This window comes from Physella acuta, unplaced genomic scaffold (genome assembly GCF_028476545.2).
Source record: "Physella acuta isolate Inbredline_101_S28 unplaced genomic scaffold, ASM2847654v3 ptg000463l, whole genome shotgun sequence".
Lineage (NCBI taxonomy): Eukaryota > Metazoa > Mollusca > Gastropoda > Physidae > Physella > Physella acuta.
Window position 1 is genome coordinate 386,305 of NW_026731982.1, and position 14,469 is coordinate 400,773.

The window sequence follows — 14,469 nt, forward strand, 5'->3', positions numbered from 1 at the left end:
ACCATAAATAACCATTTAACATAAATATTTGCATCTGTGTTTTATTTGCAAGGGACATGTACATAAAACATCGACTTGTGGGAATATCTCGAATAGTTAGTTATAGAAGACGACTTTAAATAGATAGGTGTTGTACATATACACAAATTATGGAATAACGTATTGAATTATTATTTTACTACATTGTTAATGTTTTTGGTCAGATGTGCACGGTATTGCTATTTTGTTATGTGCTTTTGAATTATCAAGATAACCTTTTTATGAGTTGCTTGTACTGGCATTATTAAATGTGTATTTACTTTTTTTTTTATTTAATAGTATAGGCTTTTTTTTTAAATCACTTTTATTTGCAAGTACATCAAAATCAAATTATTTACATAATTTCGAACACCAAATGAAAACGAAAGGTTTTGCAAATGGACATAATGAATATTTACAAGATGTCATGTATGTGATTATACAAAATTGAAAGGGATAACAGTAACAGATGTGAAGGTCAAATGAAAGTGTCTAGAGTCTGGGCGGGGAGTGGAGAGTAAGTTGTTCAAGGACGGGCGGGAAGTGGTGGTTGGGGAGAGTCAATGGGACAGTGAAACATTTTCTATGTAGAGATATTTTTTTAATACTTTTATTTGCAATTAAAACAAGTACATCAACATCACATTTTTTACATAATTTCGAACATCAAATGAAAACGAAAGGTTTTGCAAATGGACATAATGAACATTTACATGATGTCAGTGGCGTAGCGAGGTCGGGTATCACCTGGTGCGGCACTTAATGGTGTCACCCCCCCCCCCCAGAGGAGTTGCGACCCTTCCCGGGGACAAACTTTCAAGTTTTCCATTTGCAACCCCCCCCCCTCAAACTTTCGATTTGCACCCCCCTCAAACTTTCGATTTGCACCCCCCCCCTCAAGGTTTTCTCTATATATTTTGCTATTCTTTGCCTTGGTGTCACCCCCTTAAATGGTGTCACCCGGTGCGATCCGCACCCCCCGCCCCCCCCTCCCTCGCTACGCCCCTGCATGATGTTATGTATATGATTATAAAAAAAAAATGCAAAGGATGACAGTAAAAGGGGTGAAGGTCAAATGAAAGTGTCAGAAGTCTGGGTTGGGGGAGAGGAAAGGAAAACAAATTATTAGTATAGGATAAATAGTAAATGCCTAGAAAGATAATTGTGAACCGTTTGTAATTTAAAAGTACAGCGTCGTTAGTCAACAAAACATAAAACATATATCTTTAAGTTTTATCTGTGTGTATACAAATATAAAATATATTTTTTGCTTCAACAAACGGTAGTGACCTACAGAAATATACCACTTAACTTTTTTTTTATAAAATAAAAATAAATAAATTATGTAGCTTATTTTTTTTTAAATTACTCTTAAATAAATCTTAACATAGCGTATCTAATCACATTTGCAAAATAATCCCCTTACTATTGTAGAATATGTACATGGGGCATAACTCTTCAAAGTACAATTAAATAATTAAAATATATCTAAACCAAACTAGAAAATGTAGACGTTGATAGTGTAGGGGATGGTGTGATGATGTGGGGCTAGGGACATCAACATGGTTATGGAGTAGAAGATGATGTAATGTCTTTAGTGATGATTATGGATGTTTTATTTAAAAATGATGTGACGATGTAATTCATTGAGTGAGTTATGTTAACCTTGATGGGGTTGATGTGGTAAGGGATTTCAGGCATATAAGGTCAGAAGGGTATATATAGGACAGTAAAGCATTCGCTTTCTAGTGTACAAGACTTTTTTTTATAACGAGTGGATCGTTCAGGCTACACACGCCATTGGCAATATTTTATTTGCATTTGTTAGTCTCAGATTCGTCAATTTATCAACGGTCTAGACGTTGTCCCACGGCGTCCACTGTAACGTTACTGTGTTTATCATGCGACGTGTGAGGACTGTTGCAGATTTACAATGTTGCTATAGCTGTCAGGATGATTATTACTAGGGTTGATGTAAGGTTTAGACTATCCTTTAGTAGGGGTGAATTTCTTGATAAAGTAATCGATAATGAAATGGATAAGACATAAATAAAAAAAAAAATACAATAAGTAATCAGTGTCATTCAGTCTTTGCATGTGTACTTACTATCTGCCATAGCCATTATGGTGTATTATTTTTTAACAAATCAAAATTTTAATTTTATAAACTCCAACATGGTAGTTACACACCTGTTAAATTTACTAAAGTAAAATCAAACAGGACATTGGAATTAAAAAAATGAATACAATTTAATGTAGGAGCAATATAAATAAAGGACAACACACAACACACTAACAATTCCAAAAGCATACGTATTAGAACATTAGGAAGCATCTAACCATGTAATAACTAAACGTCATGCATTCAATTGTGTAATATGTACAACATATATACGTTTACAGTCGTCTACTCCAGTTATAACAACTTGCTAGACGTTGTTATAATTACAATAAAATTGCACTAGAGTCTACCATCTACTAGTTTAAAGTATCCGCAACTGAAATGTATGTTTATAAAATTGATAAATTTATAAATTGATGATTATTAGTATAACAAATATCCCTATTGAATAGAACGACTATCAACATCACAACATCCCCTCAACTAACTTTAGCATCACTCTATCATTTATTTACACTCCCATAAGAGCATTCCCTACGTATATACTATCAAGCACCCACTCAAAGTTTCTTCCGCCCCCCCCCCCACCACCCAAAAAAAAAAAAAATCAAAAGTGCCCGCAGACAAAAAAGTCTTGAAGAAACATTGCACCCCATTGCACCCCAACAGTTGTACAATCACATTACACCGTGGTTCTCTTTACTTACAGACCTATACACCTACGAAAAAACAATCAGAACCATTACAAGTGAGCCCATTAGACATCGTGTGCACTTAAATCAGCATGATTTAAACGTGTATCTATCGACACTTATTCCACCGTCTTGGTTTTCTTGTTTCTTTTGAAGTAGTTACCAAATAATATGCACTTTTTAAAATGTTTCATTTAACAGTTACTTCCCTTTAAAAATATTCAAAACAAGTAAGGGAAATAATCAATATATTTGTTTCTAAATACAGTCTAACAACATAATAAGAGGAACTGAAATAAAATAATATCGCTTTTTTTTAATTTTATTTTGCAAAGTTTTAGTAAAACTGTACAACTTGTACGATTTGAGACAAATGAGTAACAACAAAAATCATTTCTTACTCTATTTAAAGAGCAAAACTATTGATATTTAAATCTACAGAAAGTTTAATTGTAAAATTTAAGTTATAACAATGATGGCAAATGAATACAGATGGAAAAGGTTTTGTTTTCAAATAAATGCATTAAAAAATTATATCACTAACACAGGGGTCGGCAACCTTTTGAGACGGAAGAGCCAAAAGTCGCAATTTACAAAATTTCCCAGTTTTAAAAGAGCCGCCAACATTTTTATTTCAATAATATGATATTTAATTAGGATTATATATACATATATATATACAGTAGCGGGGGGGGGGGGGGGGGACATATGTCCCCGGGCGCCGAGCTTAGGGGGCGCCAAAATGGGTTGGAAAAGCAAATTGAAAGTTTGAGGGGGGGGGGTGCAAATCGAAAAGCTTGTCCCCGGGCGCCGGGAAGGGTCACTACGCCTCTGTATATATATATATATATATATATATATATATATATATATATATATATATAATATATATATATGTAGGCCTATATATAATTTAAAATAAATAGCTTTTAATAAGAAATAATATTAATTCATATAAAAATATACACATGATTAGCACAAAACATATTTAAGTATTTTAACCAGCTCTGCTAGAATAATAAAAATCAGTAATCAAATTATATAACAATAATTATTGAATAATATTTACAACTATAGTTTGACCTTACAAGCGTTTTGAAAGTTTGTATAAACCTGGCTAATAATTTGTTTTCAGTTTCAAGCACGCCTCAAGATTTTTTGTATTTGTTAGTTTGCTTCAGTATTTCTTCCAGACTTTTTTCTCCGAAGGGGGGGGGGGGGGGGTGGGCTCTTAAAATTTTCGCGGAGGATGGACTAAAATTTCCGAGGGGGCGGACACTGTTAAAAGTATATTTTTCTATATAAAGTCCATTTCAGCCGGGGAGAGGGGGGGGGGGGGGGGGGGGGGCGGAGCCCCTCCCAAAAATGCCCGGAAGAAACACTGGTTGGCTTTTTTAGTTTTTCTATTATTCATGCAAGAAAACGCCTGCTCGCATAAATATAGTGACCCGAAGATCGTCAGCACTCCAAATGCTAACTTCTTTACCTCATTGTAGTATCTTGATAGAATATTTCATGCGTCACATAATAGTGCCTAAACTCGAGGCATTTATGTTAGAGCTGTCCAGTTGTTCAGCGAAACGTGCATCTTTTTCTGGACCTCCAAATCTTCTTTCTCCTGAGTTCCGTGAAATGTTTGGTTTTTCAAATGCAGCCATTTCATTTGAAGCGAACCAGCATCAATTCCAATTGGCTCAATGTTTTTGTGTTAAGACGATCTACTATGTACGTCAAAGTACTTGCATTTGTTTCGAATTGCTCAAATCACTCAGGAATCCATCCTTCATTTTGTTTATTGTAATGCTGACGTAATTCATGTTAAAAGTAGCATAATGATTTTTTTTTCAAATTTATCAAAATTAAGTAATGTATCGCTCTCTGTGACTTCAACAAAAAAAAAAGTTTTTTTTCTAGAAACAATCAACTTTTTCAAGCAAGGCATAGGTTACGTTTTCCTTTCCTTGCAGTTTTACATTTAGCTCGTTTAGTTTCTTTGTGATAACCACCATGAAGTTGAATATTTCGGTTCGGGATGAACAATTTAATAGAAAGTACATTAAAATAGGAAGTAACTAAATATTCTAATAGAATAGCGAGTGTTTATTGTTTATATTTTTTATTATATCGTTCGTCACAGAATGTTGCAGAACAATAGTTTTAAGAGTTTCGAAAATAAAATAATTATTAATATTTGTGCATGGAGCAGAAGAGCCGCATCCTGACATCAAAAGAGCCGCATGCGGCTCGCGAGCCGCAGGTTGCCGACCCCTGCACTAACATATTAACAACACCGTGATGTACACATGGTATAAAACAATACTAACATGTGCTCATAAACAATAACAATATACATTATCAAAATCGTGCATGTTTAACACAAAGTACTATTATGCTTTTGTAATAATGTTGACATAGTCTAGTTATACAACTTTTTTAAATAATATATTTTTAATGATTTAATATTATCTATATAATTCTCAAGACAATTGAAGAGAAACAGCCTATGACGTGGAAACTTTAAAAAGTGACAATGTGTTAGTAGTTAGTAAGTGAGAGTGGCATCCCCTTCAAATCTGCATACATAAGCACATAACCAATCGCATCTTTGTACATAATATGTCGTATGCAAATATCTAACAATGGCGTTGCGCCCTTTTTTGATTCCACTTAGGCAAGAGCCGGTAAGAGGAGCCACCCGGACTACGTTTCAGGGGGTTTAATGAAAGCATGGGCCCACCCGTTTCAGCTACAACCATCACAATGGACATGCCGAACATTGAAGTACCGGACCTATTAAACACTCAAGCAACTTAACCAACGGTCATGCAAGTCACCATCAACACAATTTACCAACCTAATCTCCCTGAATGAAGAAGCTCATGAATACCACCTACACATTGCTGGGCCATAGCCATCAATATTCCATCAAACCGCTCTGGATCTGTATACCCTGTCATTTTTAGAAACAGCCAGAGGAAAAAAAAAATAACACTGATAAGTCGCATATCTGAAGCCAAAATCAATTTTTAACCTGCATGAAGATGGAAAATGTCATCGGCACTGCACAAGTTGAAATTATAAATCATTGAAAGCTTAATAAGGATAGAAAATAGTTTAAAATATTCCACTACACTTTTCTCCCTCTGTAAATTATTCAGTTGGATGTATCATTCTTTTTTGTATAGTTAGCAAGTATGCAAAGCGTCACCCCCCCCCCCTCCCTCCCTTTACGAGATCGTCAATCTGTGCTTAATAGACTTTTTAACTTTAATTAATCAATCACTGACCTGGGGGAAAAGCATATTTCTGCCTCGCGACGCATTTGACTTGCAAAATCAGAATATTTCCTATTTGAATGCATTCAATTATAGTTACTTTTAAAAGTTACTTCCCTTTCTTATTATTTAAACAAATTAGAGGTAGATAATACAAACTTTTTGTTCCGAAATATATTTAAACATTCTTTTAATATTAATTAAAAAATATTATGCCAATTCTTGTTACATTTTTATTTTAAGTGGGTCTGCAAAACTGCATTAGTTTTAAGATTTATAATTTCTTGGAATTTGTAATTATTAGTCTGCTCTTTTCAAAAATAGGAAAGCTCTAAATAAGGTAACATTTATTTTGTATAGTTCAGAAAACTTCAAAATGCTATCGCAGGGGTTGGCAACCGCGGCTCTTTCGATATAAGATGCGGCTCTCCAGCTCCTTGAACAAATACTAATAATCTTAATAAAAAAAATTAAATATTTGAAATAAAAAAAATGTAAGTGGCTCTTTAAAACCAGGGAAATTTTGAAAATTGTAACTTTTGGCTCTTCCGTTTCAAAAGGTTGCCGACCCCTGTGCTATCGGTATGGTGGGCATCACATACGGACCATGTTTCTTTGCTTTGTTTTTCGATGGTTTTTAGAAATACATGTTTTTCTAATTGCTGTATTATCTATTTATCTATATATATAATTCTCTTCTGGGAAACGTTAGAAAACAAGCTGCAAGCGCGCCTTGCATTCCCCTCTCTTCCTCTCCATCACTACCACCCCCACCCCCCCACATGGTCTTGTGAGCGGTGGTTCACTCTATATGTTTACAATCATAGAGCCGGGTCTAGTGACGGATAGTATGGGCAGATAATTTAGTTTGAAACGATTTTAAACTTAGAGGAGGTAACTAAGAGGAGGCTGCTTTCACGGGGAGGGGGGGGGAGTATAGGGTGGGGGTTGGGGGAAAGGGGGAAGTGTTTTAAAACAAATGCTTTCAGTGGCAGCATTAGTACTGTCGAATTCACAAGTTATGAATTACTGAAAAGTAGAAAATAAAACAACTAAATAGCGGCGTATGATACGCCGCGGGTCGGCTCATTTATTTTAATGTTACAAGTCATACATTTTTTAGATGCATTCGTTGATTAGAGGAGAAAGTATGTTTCAATGAGCGGTAATCTGGCAGATTGTGCTGAAGTATTGAAATTGTTTACTTAAATTAATTACACTATTTACTTAATTAATAAATATTAACTCTCGAGAACAGACCAAATATTGATGCAACTTGGCATAAAGCGATAACACAGGCAGATGATCAAATACCTATCATCATTAAAAAAAAAGATATAAAATTGTGTTGATTTTCATCAACAAAAAAAATAAATAATAATTATAAGGATATGCATATAAGCTGGTGGATGGAGTCAGAGGCGTAGCGATGGGGGGTGGGGGGCCGGTGGGGTACATATGTCCCATGGCGCCGAACTTAGGGGGCGTCAAAATGGGTTGTAAAAACAAATTAAAGTATCAGTTTAGCTCAGGGGTCGGCAACCTTTTGAGGCGGAAGAGCCAAAAGTTACAATTTTCAAAATTTCCCTGGTTTTAAAGAGCCACTAATTTTTTTTTATTTCAAATATGTTATTTTTTTATTAAGATTATTAGCATTTGTGCAAGGAGCTGGAGAGCCGCATCTTGATATCAAAAGAGCCGCATGCGGCTCGCGAGCCGCAGGTTGCCGAACCCTGGTTTAGCTGCATTTTTTTCATTATAAATAGTTTAAGGGAGGGGGTGGGGAGGATGCAAATCAAACGTTTGATGGGGAGGGGGGAGGGGGGGGGGGGTGCAAATATATCTTTAAGTTCTCTAACACAACCCTTTTGTCGCCCAAATACCTTTAAAATTATCTTTGGTTGTTTGGTTTATTGTCAATGTCAAATTTTAACGAGCAGTGCCGATTGTACACATTCTTATCTGACTTCAGTTTAAACTACAAAAGATATTATATTATATTAATTTACACATAGTTAAGATATATCGTTATTCTACTTGTATTGAACATATTCCACTAACTTTTCTTCCTCTGTAAATAATTTAGATGGATGTATCATTGTTTTCTCTATAGTTAGCAAGTTTGCATTGGGGTCTCCACCCTTCCCCCCCCCCCCCCCTTCTAATCCCTCCCTTTACGAGATCGTCAATCTGTACTTAATAGACTTTTTAAATTTAATTAGTCAATCACTGACCTGGGGGAAAAGCATATTTTTGCTTCGCGACATATTTGACTTGCTCCATCACATATTCCCTATTTGAATACATTCACGTAATTATTGTTACTTGTAACAGTTACTTCCCGTTTTTATTTTTTAAACATATTAAGGGAGGTAATACATTCGTTTGGTTCCGAAACATAATTAAATAGTATATTAACATTAATTGAAAAAATAATGTGCAAGGTGTTGCAAGTTTGTCATTTGAAATGTGTCTGCAAAATTGTACAAGTTTTATAATTTATAATTTCTAGCAATTTTTGCTTATTAGTCTCCCCTTTTCACAAATTGGAAAGTTTTAAATAATGTAACATTTATTTTGTATAGTTGAGAAAACTTTTATTATTAAATCGAATTTTTAGACTCAGAGTGTAAAGGTTTTTTTTTCTTCTGTTTAACACAAAGCTGTATCAGTCCTCACAAGCCGATGATGAAGACTGTAATACTAAATGAAACACACAACTGACGTTTTACATTACGTGCCTGAGGCGATAAAAAAAATACAAAGTTCAATCCTATACTAACGAATTGTCACTAGCATGATGCTAGAAAATCACATGCAAAAATGGATACATAATGATATAACAACACACACACACACACACATATATATATATATATATATATATATATATATATATATATATATATATATATATATATATATATATATATATATATATATATATATATATTATGCATAGTATATACATAGTATGGATATTGTTTAATTTATTTATAAAATAATTACTATACAGTTTATCTTAGGGGTCGCCCATAAATGACGTTACACTCGTAGAGGAGAGGGGGGGGGGTTCGTAATTTTTTGACGGTGTCTGATGAGGGGAAGGGGGGGGGGTTCAGATGGTGCGACGTCACACTTTTGCATTATAAAAAAGCAATGTTAGAAAACGAATTTTAGACGTTATTTTGCGTTTTAGACAACTGTTTTAAAAAATTGCAATAGCTATTGATTAAAAATATTAAAATACTCTATTTTGACAGAGTTCAGACAAACTTTTGGAAAAAAATATCGATGTTTTAAGAAAAATTCAACGACAATGTTTAGGGGGCTTGTAGGCTGAGGTGTGACGTGATTTTAAGGGGGGGGGGTCTGGCTTTTTGTGACGATATGTGACGGAGGGGAGGGGGAGGCAAAAATCATCATTTATGGATGACCCCCTTATAGAATTCATAGACATATTATTTCATTTTACAATTTAATAAAACTAGTTTAATACATTTTAAAAAAAGCTTAAGTTTGATTCTTGTTTGAATTATTTGAATACAAGTAGATAAGTAAAATAACCAGCAGTGGTTGTTTCTATTCTAGCATAGTGGTCATTTTATGTAAACGTTTAGCCAACATAGAAAACTATGACATATGTAGACAATTCAAGGAAGTGCTACAAATTGTCAATTGTTGTTGTGAACATAAAAAATTACGGACATAACAATAAATTCAAATTCAAACATAATGATAACATACCTAAATGTCAAAAGCGATTTGTTTGTAGTTAATGTTTTTTTCACCAATACATTTGTGAAATTTTGAATGTCATAAAATTCTGGAAAAAAAAACTTCCTTGCTAATACTTATATTTATGTGTTTTTTTAATGACTCATTTATTTATTTCATTTATTAATAATTACAATATTAAAATTATTTTTCTTTATAAAGAAATGTTGTTTTTATGTGATGATACGTTTCTTTTTTCGCAACGGAAATAAAAACAAGTTTTGAGATCACGGTTAATCACGTCTTGTTCAGTTAGTATATTATTTGGTTTCAACATCAAATTATTTAGTGCACGTAATTTGCTTTCTAATTACACCTTAAATATTGGAGTTTTGTTCAATTATGCCTTTCATATTATTACATTTGATTTATTTGAAATCACAGGCTATTGAGCACTGTTTTTAATGATGTCATTTCTGTAAAATGTTAAGTTGTCTGTTATTGTATGGTGTGTATTCTTAGTGCGTTATAAAGCTTTGTCGTTGTGGTTCCGACTTGTGGTCTAATGTTATGGTTTCTTGAAATGATTTCGCTCGTTAATTGAGTGTAACAGTTTGAGAGAAAAATACATGTAGGGCCAATATATTATTTTAAGAATCCTTGCTCCGAAATGTAACCACTAGTAAATGTGTCGAGACCAAACACAAAAAGTCTTTCAAGCTAATGTCGTAATATACATAAAAAATTATCTAGATATATTTCGAATGAATGCATGGATGGGCACATGACCGGTCATATACAATCATTAATCAATTTAATATGAGAAATGACGTTTTCAGCGAGCGTTGAAAATATCACTACATGGAACACTACTTGCGATAAAGAGATCGCGCTCTATATGGTTTATTGTTGTTACAACTAGAATTGGATCTATTCAACGTGAGCCGTACTGCTTGCATGGGTTGTTTAAGTAGTATGTTAAAACAATGTAACGTTTATGACATCTACATTTTTTTCTTACATATTTTTTTTTTCAGTTACGACACATTTTTATGAAATGTTGACACTATTGTGTTTAGTGGCGGCTTGACATCTGATGACATGAATATGGAACTTAATGACATAGGCATCTAGTGACATAAACATTAGACTGAATGACATCTAAGAAGATTGTTATAATTATATTGGTAGGTAACAAGAGTCTAGATGACAAGGCAAAATGAGGGATTATATTGTTGGAGTTAGGTGGGGGTGTTGGTAGGGCTTGACAGTCTAGGAAGAAACAATATTGAGACGCTTTGTTGGTCGGATGTCAGTGTAGAAAGACAGGACACATACATCTTTCTGAACTCATATTAAAATCAAGGTTAAACGATGTAAGTGCTTTGACACTGATTTTCTCAATAACGCAATATTTACCCGTTGTTGCGAGAGTGTAACATTAATTTGTAGAAGACAGGTAAGATGACAATAAAAATAAATCTTGAATACAATGGAAACTTTACTTATTAAGTAAGACCAGTCTCGAATATGATACTGTGTGTGTGTGTGGGGGGGGGGGGTAGTGGGGAAGTGGGGGGGGGGGGGTGAAGGTTATTCATTTGTTTCTGTTTTTTTTTTGTTTTCTTTTATATATCTCAAAAGTAAAACTAGGTTAACTGACAATATTGAGGCTACATGTAAAAAGTCAATAAGCATAATGTTACGGTTAATATTGCTGATTTTTCAGTGTTAAACAATATATGGTCTAGTTTAATTAGTGTAGTTGCAGCACAAATTATCGCCATCTAAAGTTGATTTAGTCGGACAATGCTAGTGGGTAAAACATTTAACGTTTGGGCACTTTTAAACTGCCTTATTTGTGCAATAATTATAACTTATGTTATTAGTAAATTATAACGGTTGTACCTACAGAACCAGGTAACTGCTTTAACATGAACATATTTTAGTCGTACCCTCTTGGTTGTTTAGGTGTATGCACCAGCGCTAAGGCAAGCTAAATATAGAAATGATATAGGCAGGTATAATGAAAAAGAAGATAGGAATTTACAATATATCAGAGCAGAGAATAAAACAAAAACACAACAATGTATTTGCTAGCTAGTCAAGAAATGGCTGATGGTCTAACTTACAATTATGTATAGCCAAGTTAGCTTTTTTCCCCGCCTCAGACACGTAATTTATAGCGTCAGTTGTGTGTTCGCTTTAGTATTACAGTTTTCATCATCGGCTTGTGAGGCCAAGTTAGCTTTCAAAATACTTTTAATTAAAAAATCAGCGGCATCATGTGATACCTTCGATGAAACTAAACATTTCCATCTGTATACAATGCAAAAGTCATAAAATTAAAACGTATAAATCTAAACTACTGAGAAATTATATATATTTTTTTTTATTTCCTGTTTTTCATTACTTATATAAAGCACTGTTTGCATTAATTTACACCAATACTCTTTACAAATACCTAGTGAATTATTATTCTTTTAACAACGGTAATATATATTTGTATTTACTTTGCGACAAATAAATATGCTTCTTTCCCTTAAACTTAAATATTTTAATATGGGAGATAACGTGTATAAATATTTTCTCTGTATTTGATGCGTTTACTTACTATTACATTTCAGTGCATTTAATATACATTATCGATACAGTAAATCATACATTCACTAGTGTGATTATTATATTGTCATATACGACTGTGCACGTGTTATTAGGGCACGTATCAAATAGCGAGCAAACGCCGCCCGTGGATATTATAATTCTAATTCAATTTTTGTCACGTGTTTATATAGTGATGAATCACACAATACCACAACAACATTTCTGTACATGATACGTGTCATTATAAAACATGCTAAGTCTCATATGAAAATAAAATAATCATAATTTTGAATATTTGATTTACTTTATCAACAATGTATATTAAATGCACTGAAATGCCTTTTGGCTAAGATCAATGTGTAGTATTCGTTATGGATCTACATAAATCTTAGTCATTTGGTTTGTCAGCCCTTTTTACTATATTTTTACTTTATCTTTTACTATATACAGACAATGTATATTCCAGATGGCTGCCCTTACACAGGGGCGGAACTGTCATGACGCCAGACCCCGAAATTGGGTATTCTGGTTGGGGAACATTGTTTTTGTAACCAAAATTACATTTTTAAATACCGAAGTAATGTATTTTCTTGCCTTTTGTTAGTGGTTTTTACACATATTAAGGGTACTCTTATATTTTGTGTTAGCGATGAATAATATAAAGCACATATTTTATTAAAAAATGTAATACACACCGCGACACCGATGTTAAGGTGTGGCGAAGTCCTACGCTTCTTGTTTACATCACGATCTGTAAGGACTAGAAGATGGGGTAGACAAATATGTGTCTCTCTCACACAAGGAAAATATGTTAAACAACCTTTTTTCCTGAAAGAAAACAGTTGCAAGCAATAATTATCTACACACATTTAATCGTTAGTACATCATAACTATTCCACTAAAACTAAAGCTTCCTATATCATTCTTGTCTATCAACAAACTTTCCATGCGTCTTATCAATATGTCATTTTTTTCTGAATTCGCCGACTCATACTCATTAAAACTCATATTAACAAGAAAAACAATTATAAATAAAAAACAAATACTCTAACTAAATAAGTATGTATTTTAAAGTTTATTACTAGAACTAATACACCATAGCAATCAGCTATATACAAAATATATGTAATCGCATGCTCTGACTGTTCTAACTGAAATTAGCATGATGTGGACGTGTAAGTTCTGACACCTATACAACCGTCTAGGTTTTCTAGCTTCTTTTAATGTCGTAAGTAAGCAATGTACACAGCAATGCAATATTACTAATAACAGCTACTTCCCATGTATATATTCAAACTGCATAAGGTAAATAATCTACAGTGTTACTCATCAAATACAACTTTACATTAACGTAATAGTAATTTTTAAAAAATGCAATAATTGTTTGAATTTTTTTTATAAAACAGAATTGTGCAAAACTGTATTCGTTTTGAAATTTGACTTTTAAGGGGTTTTTCAATTATCATTCTTTACTTTATTAAAAATAAAAGCTATAGGCACGTTAGTATTTAATTTTGTTCAGATTCAAAACCTTAATTTAATTAATCGTTGCATTATATGCGGATTGTATGGTATGTTTATTTCGAAAATAACGTATAATAATTTAATAATTTACTACTGGCAGTAATGTGGGAGACACATTTTACAAAATAAAAGAACTCTTGTCCTCAAAAAAGCACAGAAAATAGAACCAACATGTATCTACGGCCAAAATTACCAGTATGAATTGGCATATGCTGTATAGTCTTATATATCACTGCTTTAATAATTCGTATTTTTAACATTATTTTTTTATTAACTGCACCCCTCCATCGTCAAAAAATTTAAACCAATGGCTAAAATCGCACACAAAATAATTCTTAAAAATTTTTAAAATGAAAATAAAAACCACTCAGATAATTTGTTCCTAACAAACACAGGGCAAGAGTGTACATTTAGACTTGCTGTTGTTTGTTGTAACGATATAATGAATTTAGAGAGCACGTCAATAAATTATGTGTGTAGTAATCTATATATATAAAGCAAAGTGACGCAGACGCGT